This window comes from Rosa chinensis, chromosome 5, assembly GCF_002994745.2.
Source record: "Rosa chinensis cultivar Old Blush chromosome 5, RchiOBHm-V2, whole genome shotgun sequence".
In the NCBI taxonomy this organism is placed as follows: domain Eukaryota; kingdom Viridiplantae; phylum Streptophyta; class Magnoliopsida; order Rosales; family Rosaceae; genus Rosa; species Rosa chinensis.
In genome coordinates this window covers 35,034,456-35,042,366 of record NC_037092.1, presented here as the reverse complement: position 1 = coordinate 35,042,366, position 7,911 = coordinate 35,034,456, and the positions used below count along the sequence as shown (strand labels likewise).

At 38.9% G+C, this 7,911-nt stretch overlaps 1 long non-coding RNA gene and 1 pseudogene across 2 annotated transcripts; one reads left to right on the top strand and one right to left on the bottom strand.

Moving 5' to 3' along the window:
• The first annotated feature begins 476 nt into the window (after positions 1-476).
• LOC121049593 lies at positions 477-2,465 on the top strand. Of its 2 annotated transcripts, none has more exons than XR_005800837.1 (6): positions 477-582; positions 683-1,114; positions 1,210-1,285; positions 1,670-1,742; positions 1,918-2,104; positions 2,285-2,465. It is a non-coding gene; the product is annotated as an uncharacterized LOC121049593 (long non-coding RNA). The 2 variants fall into 2 exon arrangements; XR_005800838.1 differs by having other exon boundaries at positions 1,670-1,842.
• A 3,033-nt stretch (positions 2,466-5,498) lies between these two features.
• LOC112203704 lies at positions 5,499-6,185 on the bottom strand (annotated as a pseudogene).
• Between the last annotated feature and the right edge of the window lie 1,726 nt (positions 6,186-7,911).

Sequence of the window (7,911 nt, the reverse complement as noted above, 5' to 3'; positions counted from 1 at the left end):
CCCAGTTTGCAGGCCAGTTTAGCTTGAGGTCGAGCGTACTTGGGGTTGAGGCATAGCTGTCGTAGCTTCCGCATTATAAAAGTATTGGTAGTTTATCTTGTATTCTACCTTCTTGTACGCCTGAGAAATAGATTGCTCTGATATCTCTTGAGATTAATATTCTTAAGTTTCAGAATTGTTTTGTGATATGAGAGATGTTGTGATATAGAGAGCAAGGTGGCTCCAGGAGAATAAGGATGGATGATTTAGAAGTGTGGATGTTTTTCTACAGGTTTTGGGTTGTCCATTTTTAGGGGAAGTTCTGTCAAATTTTTGGTAGAATTTCTTCTAAAGTGGGCCCCGCAGGGCCTTTTCGGATTTCAGGGTGAAAACCGGGGCGGGTCCTGTCATAGCAATGGCATCCCCACACGCATTCATCCGTCTCAAGGAATTGAGACTTGGTCCGTTTTGGAATGAGCATAATTCATTCCCTGCTTTTTCAGGTTCTACCACAACTTGAATCTCGTGGGAATACCGAAGTTGACAGGCACCACTAAATCTTGTGGAAAACATATTGAGTTTGTAAGCGATGATAGGTGTAAGGTACATGGTTGCATTTTTAATATGTGCTCTGAAGTCATTTCTTTGGTTTTAAGATGATTTTCGGTAGATACACTAACCAATTTGCTTTTTTTCTGTTAAGGGAAAGGGATACACTGACTGCAACACTGATCGTGAATCTTCAACAACCCGTCAAAGCTCTCTCCGTCGATAAAAATTTGATGGTTTCTGAAGTAGTTTGCTGGTGGTTTTTGAAATTCAATGTTGAATTGATGTGTGTATACATATATGGATTTAATCGTGATTATATAGAATTGCATTTTCTCTCTGCTTTCTGTTTTGTCATGAAGAGATTTATATTGTCAATTGTAAATCTAGGATGGCCTTGGTCGATTGGGTTTTCTAGATAGCTAAGTTACAAGTTTGTTGTCTTTATAATTACAAAATTTAACAAACTAAATGGAAAAGGTAGATAATTCGGTTGTTTACTTGATATGTGCACCAAGGGTAGATAATTTTGGAGCTTCTGGGAATTGAAGGAGGAAGAACATAGTATTTAAACAAATTGATAGAGGTATGAACCTGTGTTTTTGTTTGCGTTTTACAACTGCGTAATTGGTGCATGATAGCCAACGTGTTTCTTATTCTTCTGTCTGGTTTTGTTAAAAGTTGGAGGTAGAGAGCTAGGTTGTTTTTGATCGGTGCTGTACTTATCATTTGCCATACCTCTACAGAAGCTACATAGGTTAGTTAGTATCATTTGCCTTCCTAGATTTTTTTTTTTTTTTCAAAGTTTGTAGGTTTCAATTCCCATACATTTCTTCTACAACAGATCTTTAATATGTGTACTGGTGTAGTCTGTAAGTTGCCCTTTTGTTTATTTGGATAATTTCCATCGATAATAGTGGTAATAGATAGATTACTTGATTGGTTAATTAATTGAAGAATTAATGGTGTTGTATCATACTTTTATGTCTCTGGGCAACTTACTGCTCAGTAAACAATTTACTCACGTTAAACTTTTTATTGACTCTTAATAAACCCTCAGTAAACCTCTCTCCCCAAATTTCTAATTGTTAGGTTTTGATTACAGCCTCAAATTTCTTAACATCATCTTCAAATTTTGCAGGTATGACAAATCAAAATGGAGGTGGGCTGACAGCATCAAGAACCATCCTGATAAGGGCAGAGATCCAGAAAAAGTATTCATCTTTAGCTTTTTCCATGAATCCCTGATTAGGGTTTTTCCAAATTTGGGTATTTAGTCCTAGACTCACCAAGGATGGCATTTTTGTCACAAAGGTATCTAATGTATTATCTACCATCATACATTATCACATAAACACAAACTAAACTGGTTTTACTGATTTTCTATAGGCTGGTCCTGCTGGAATTCCAGCCACAAAGAAGTATTCTCTTGCATATATCTAATTCAACTTGCATATGTGGAAGAGGCTGGTGATCTGTACAGGGGAGAAATGGAGGAATCGGAAATGTATAGAGTTTGATAATGGAAGAATTAGAGAAGAGAAATATAACTAATGCATACACCCTTGACTATCAGGTCCGCTTATTTTTCAGTTCAACTTTATTCTAATTTTAGTATCTTCGGTACTGTTAAGATCCTCAGGTTTCACACATTAGGAAACTGACCATGTTACATATGTAGACATGAACCTAATGATGTTAATACTACTGTCTTTTCCAGTTTCATTGATTGACTTGCTTTTCTATCAAATTGCAGTGAAGTTGATCCCATATTAGCCTCTTTCTCTGGAGGAGCTGTGGGAGTGATCTTAACACTGACGGTGGCTGAGAAGTGAGTTTATTTATATTGGTACATTTGTACGGCTTGCACATTGACAAAATATGATATGGAAATTATGTTAAGAAGAAACATGAGATTATATACGGAAGGATAAATACATGGCCATATTGCAAAGTCTTGTGCAGGTATGGAATGAGTGGATAATCTGCATTAAATTTTTTTTCCAAAGGGAAACAAGGATGATAAAGAGTATGGCGGAGGCTGAGATTTAGAAGATTTTGTAAATGTCATCAATGAGAAATGTAGGACGAGCAGAGATGCGAAAGGGCAACTTACTTCCAAAGTTAGTACCAGTTTAACCAATGAACATGCCTCATCAGTTTCTTTATCAATCATTGGTGTATAATTGGTAGAAAAGTATATTTGAATTTTGTTTCTTTATATGGAATTTGATGGTTTTTAGGTTTGATTCTAGGGGCCGTGACCACTTACCCAATTTTAGCCCAAAAATTGCCCACTTACTCCACCAAGAGTTTTTTAACCCCATTTACCCAATCCAACGGTGTTTGACAGTATTTCCCTCATTTTAATTTATAAATTACACTCATATCTATCTCTCTCTCTCTCATCCCTCCGATCTACGTTTTCTCCCTTCTCTCTCTCTCTCTCTCTCTCTCTCTCTCTCTCTCTCTCTCTCTCTCTCTCTCTCTCTCTCTCTCTCTCTCTCTCCCCCTCTCTCTCTCTCCCTCTCGCTCGCTCTCGTTCGCTCTCTCTCTCTCTCTCTCTCTCTCTCTCTCTCTCTCTGCACCGTGCCCGTTGCCGCGCTCTACAGAGGCCGGATGACGCCGCATAGGCCTGAGATGACGCCACAGAGGCCGGACGACGCCGCATAGGCCGAAGAAGACACCTTAGAGGCTGCAGATCGAGGACTCTGTTGAGATCGGACGGCGACGAGCACGGTCGATTCGGCGACCAGGCTTCTGGTCGATTTCGGCGATCTGGGCTTTCCAGTCTGCTGCGCCGATTGGAGAAGCAGCATCCATTCCTGAAGACGACAAAGCAACTTTGGTCGACCTACCTCGCCTGAGTCCAACACCTGGTAGGCGAGAAGCGCGTCCGATCTTGATGTGGGTGCCCAGATCATTTTTCTGGGTGCCCAAATTAGTTTTTTTTTTTTAAAGTAAAATAAGGGGCAGAAGGAAAGAAAAAAAGAAAAAAAAAATGTTTTGAATGTCAATTGGAGGCCAATAGAGAGAAGTTAAATGTCTATTGGGGGCAGTAGACGTCTAAAAATCACATTACTGGGGGGCAATAATATTTCCATTGCCCCCCAATAGACCAACATAGTACACTACATTTCCACACTATAAATACAAATAAACGTATCAGCTATCAAAAACATAATTCCCACAAATAATAACATAGAGTCAATAGATTATTGGGGGAATAACATAGAGTCAATAGATTATCGAGGGGCAATAATATGTCTATTGCCCCCCAATAGACCAACATAGTACACTATAATTCCACTCTATAAACACAAATAAACGTATCAGCTATCAACAACATAATTCCAACAAATAATAACATAGAGTCAATAGATTATTGAGGGGTAATAATCTGTCTATTGGGGGACAATAAATTCATACGCCGGAATCCCGACACCAGTCTGGTAGCCGGATTCCGGTCACCGGTCGCCGGATTCCCGTCATCGGTCGCCGGATTCCAGTCATCGGTCACCGGATTCCCGTCACCGGTCGGCTGCCGGCCACTGGTCACCAGAGTCGGGCAAGGTGGAAGATGATTTCTCCCTCTAAGTGAGAAAGAAGGAGAGGGCAAAAAAGTCCCAAAAATTAATAAAAAAGAAATAATTGGGTATTAGGGAAATAATCTCTTAGAGTGTTTTGGGTAAACTGGGTTAAAAAACAGTTAGTGGAGCAAGTGGGCAATTTTTAAGCAGAAATTGGATAAATGATCATTTTCCCTTGATTCTATGGTTGTCTCTCTGCCTTTGCTATGTTCCTTTGGCTACTTTTAGTTTTGATTTGAAATCTTCAGCCTTTGTTTTAGGTTGTGATTGTTGGTTGGTTATAGATGATGGGTTTCAAAATATTTTTCAATATATGATATTTGCTGCAGATGGTATTAGCTTTGGTGTGCAATTCACACGATTTATTTAATTTTTTTTTTAAATGAAATATTCCTTTGCGACAGCAAAATATCCGTCACAACCAATTCACCCCATTTTTTAAAAAAAATGAAATATCTTTTTGTGACGACAAAGTACCCGTCGCAAATAGTTTAACCACTGCGACAGCAACAGTTTTCCGTCGCAAAGACTTTTTGCAATGGAAATTTACCGTCGCAAATGGATTTTGTGACGCTACCTATTGCAACGCTAACTTTTCCGTCGCAAAAAACTCAATTTGCCGTTGCAAAATAGGCGTCGCAAAAGCAATTTTTTTTAGTAGTGACGTGGCACTGTTGACATGGTGGTCCGTACCAATAGCTTTAAAACGTGTGGATTATTGTTGAAAGATTAACCATATTAGCTAACAGAAGGAACAATAGGAAACTACATATACCCCCTTGTCAAGTTTTCAAAACACAAATAACTCCTCAACATTTAGTTTTACACATTTAAGGACATAAGTTTACACTTAGGTCTCGTTTGGTTTGCGGAAAGTAAGCATCAGGAAAGGAAAGTTGTTCCTTTCCTGTGTTTGGGCTGCAAAAGGAAAGGAAATACTTTCCTGAAGCAAAGGAAAATAGGGGGGAAATGGTTCATTCCATATTCCAAAGGAATCACTTTCCCCCCTTCTTTCCTTGCATTTATTACTCACAACATATTGTTTTATTCCATTAAGGGAAAAAAAATGCAAACAGTACCTGAGCTTTGGCCCATTAGTAACTTTGGTACCTGACAAAAAAAAAAAATCACTTCGGTACCTCAAGTTCGAACCACGACCCAACATTAGTATCTAGACCATTAACTCCGCTTAACTCCTTTAAGGAGACTGTCAGCTATCATATTTTAAAGGGTATTTTCGTCTATTTGTATCTTAATTAATTTTTTTTTCTTTAAGCATTTTTCCTCTCTCTCTCTCTCTCTCTCTCTCTCTCTCTCTCTCTCTCTCTCTCTCTCTCTCTCTCTCTCTCCTTTCTTATCTTCTTCTTCCCTCTCTCCAGATCAACCTGCAAATTCTTCATGCAACAGTGAGAATGGATAAGGCGGTGGTGGACTCTCTTCCAGCTCCGCAAAATAACCCACTTCTCCACTACCACTCCTATTTCCACTATACCCAAACGGGCCAAACCCGTACCCGGAATTACTAATATTCCCATTTCCATGACCCGACTGCGTCGCTAACCCCATAGAATTACCATACAACTCCTTATCACTTCGATTCCGACCCACAACCCGCTTCTGGCTCCACCACCCCTGCGCCATCGACGTCGACCCCTGAGAAAAGCTCTCCATCTCAAAACCCGTCTCCAACGATGAAATCACCCCCATCGCCCCATCAACTTCATCCTCAGTCTTCACGGAAGCCGTCGCCCCCATCCCCGATGATGACGTGGACGATATCGACGCTATCACCAGCCGACGCTTCTTGTCCGCCAAACCCTCCGCGAGTCTCCGGTCCTTCTCCAACATCATACGTGACAAAATCTTGGGATCCTCAGTGACTCTCTGAAGAAACGCCATCATCTGCTACGGTCTTATCTCCGTCGCCTCCAATCTCTAGCTCATATTCTCCACCTCTTCCTCTAAGCTCCTCTACTCCTTCTTCAGCCTCTCTATCTCCGTCACTATTTCTTCGTCGTCAAGCTCCTCCGACTTCCCATGCACCGTCATCGTATTGAGCACCGTCATGAGAGTTCACCACGGCCTTATCCATTCTCACCGTTTGGGGAAGAATTTGCAGGTTGATCTGGAGAGAGGGAAGAAGAAGATAAGAAAGGAGAGGGAGAGAGAGAGAGAGAGAGAGAGAGAGAGAGAGAGAGAGAGAGAGAGAGAGAGAGAGAGAGAGAGAGAGAGAGAGAGAGGAAAAAATGCTTAAAGAAAAAAACAATTAATTAAGATACAAATAGACAAAAATACCCTTTAAAATATGACAGCTGGCAATCTCCTTAACGGAGTTAACGATCCAGATACTAATATTGGGTCGTGGTTCGAACTTGAGGTACCAAAGTGATTTTTTTTTTTGTCAGGTACCAAAGTTACTAATGGGCCAAAGGTCAGGTACTGTTTGCATTTTTTTCCCTTCATTAATTACATACTTTTTAACAACTTTGCGGATAACTTTCCTTACATTACCAAACATCGGAATGGAAAGTTCTTCGAAAAGTTCATTTCCCTTCCCTTGGGAAAGACAAAGGAACTACTTTCCTTTCCGTGAACCAAACGAGGCCTTAAAGACATTTTATCTTTAGTGAGTCTTTTACTTTCCTTTAGCATTTTTCTTTTCCTTCAGTAAAAATAAAATTGATGGAGCGTAGTGGACCCATGCTTTTGAATTTGTTTAACTGAACATATTGCAGGTATAAATCCATCCTCTATACTCGAAGGTAAACAGTTATTTTTACTATTCATAATTTCGATCGTTGACAGACTTGAGTTAACAGATGTCTGTAAAATTACTAGTAAAGAATCGAAAAAAGAAAAAGAAAAATTCAGAAAATTGAAAGACCTTAGAGAAATTCTTAAAAGAGAAACTCCCGACTATTGGGATATCATCTTTAGGATTCAAACAAGAATCTATAAAGTTGAGCAAGATATTGAAAATATCTTAAATATTCTTAAAGAAGAACAAAAACCTGTTGATTATTTGAGCATTGGTTAGATCCGCAAATCACTGGTATCAGAGCTCGTAAAGAGATCAAAAAGGGGAATCCCCAATAGGGACAATGTCTGATTTAATATTAGAGAAGTTGAATTCTCTACTTACATCATCTGATGAGAAACATCAGAACCTACTAAAAGAGTTATCTAGATGTCAAGATCATCTAGAAAAACTACCTGCTATAATCTACCAATTAGAAAAATTGGAAAACAAAATAGATTATAACAAAGAACTTCCAAAAACGGAAGAAGAAAAGCTAACAAGTGTTAGTAGAAAAATCAATGAACAGCAAAAAACGCTGGATTCTATGAAAAATATACTGGAGGACAAGAAAATGCATCCAGTAAAACCAAAGAAAGCTAATGGATTTAAACCATTAGAAAAACCAGATAAGAATCTTGTTCCAAACATAATTTTTCTGGAACTATCTACTAGTCAAACTAGTATTCAGTATCAAAACCCGAAAGAAAAAAGAGATGTCAAAATGATGAGCATCTTCGGGAAAAAGAAAGGAGTACAACTCCTTAATGCTGAAGAATTCGAATTCAACGAAATTGAACAGGATGCAAAAAACTCCTCAATTCCAAAATTAGATTTTAAACAAATCTATAAAAGGGAAAAATTTGATGTGTTGGATAGCCATCACTTCAAATTATTGGAATTTACAACCCCCTCAACAACAGGAGAAACAGATTTTCTGATGATCACTCCTGAAGAAGTTACTAGAGCAAGAACAAAAAATTATCAGTTTATGCA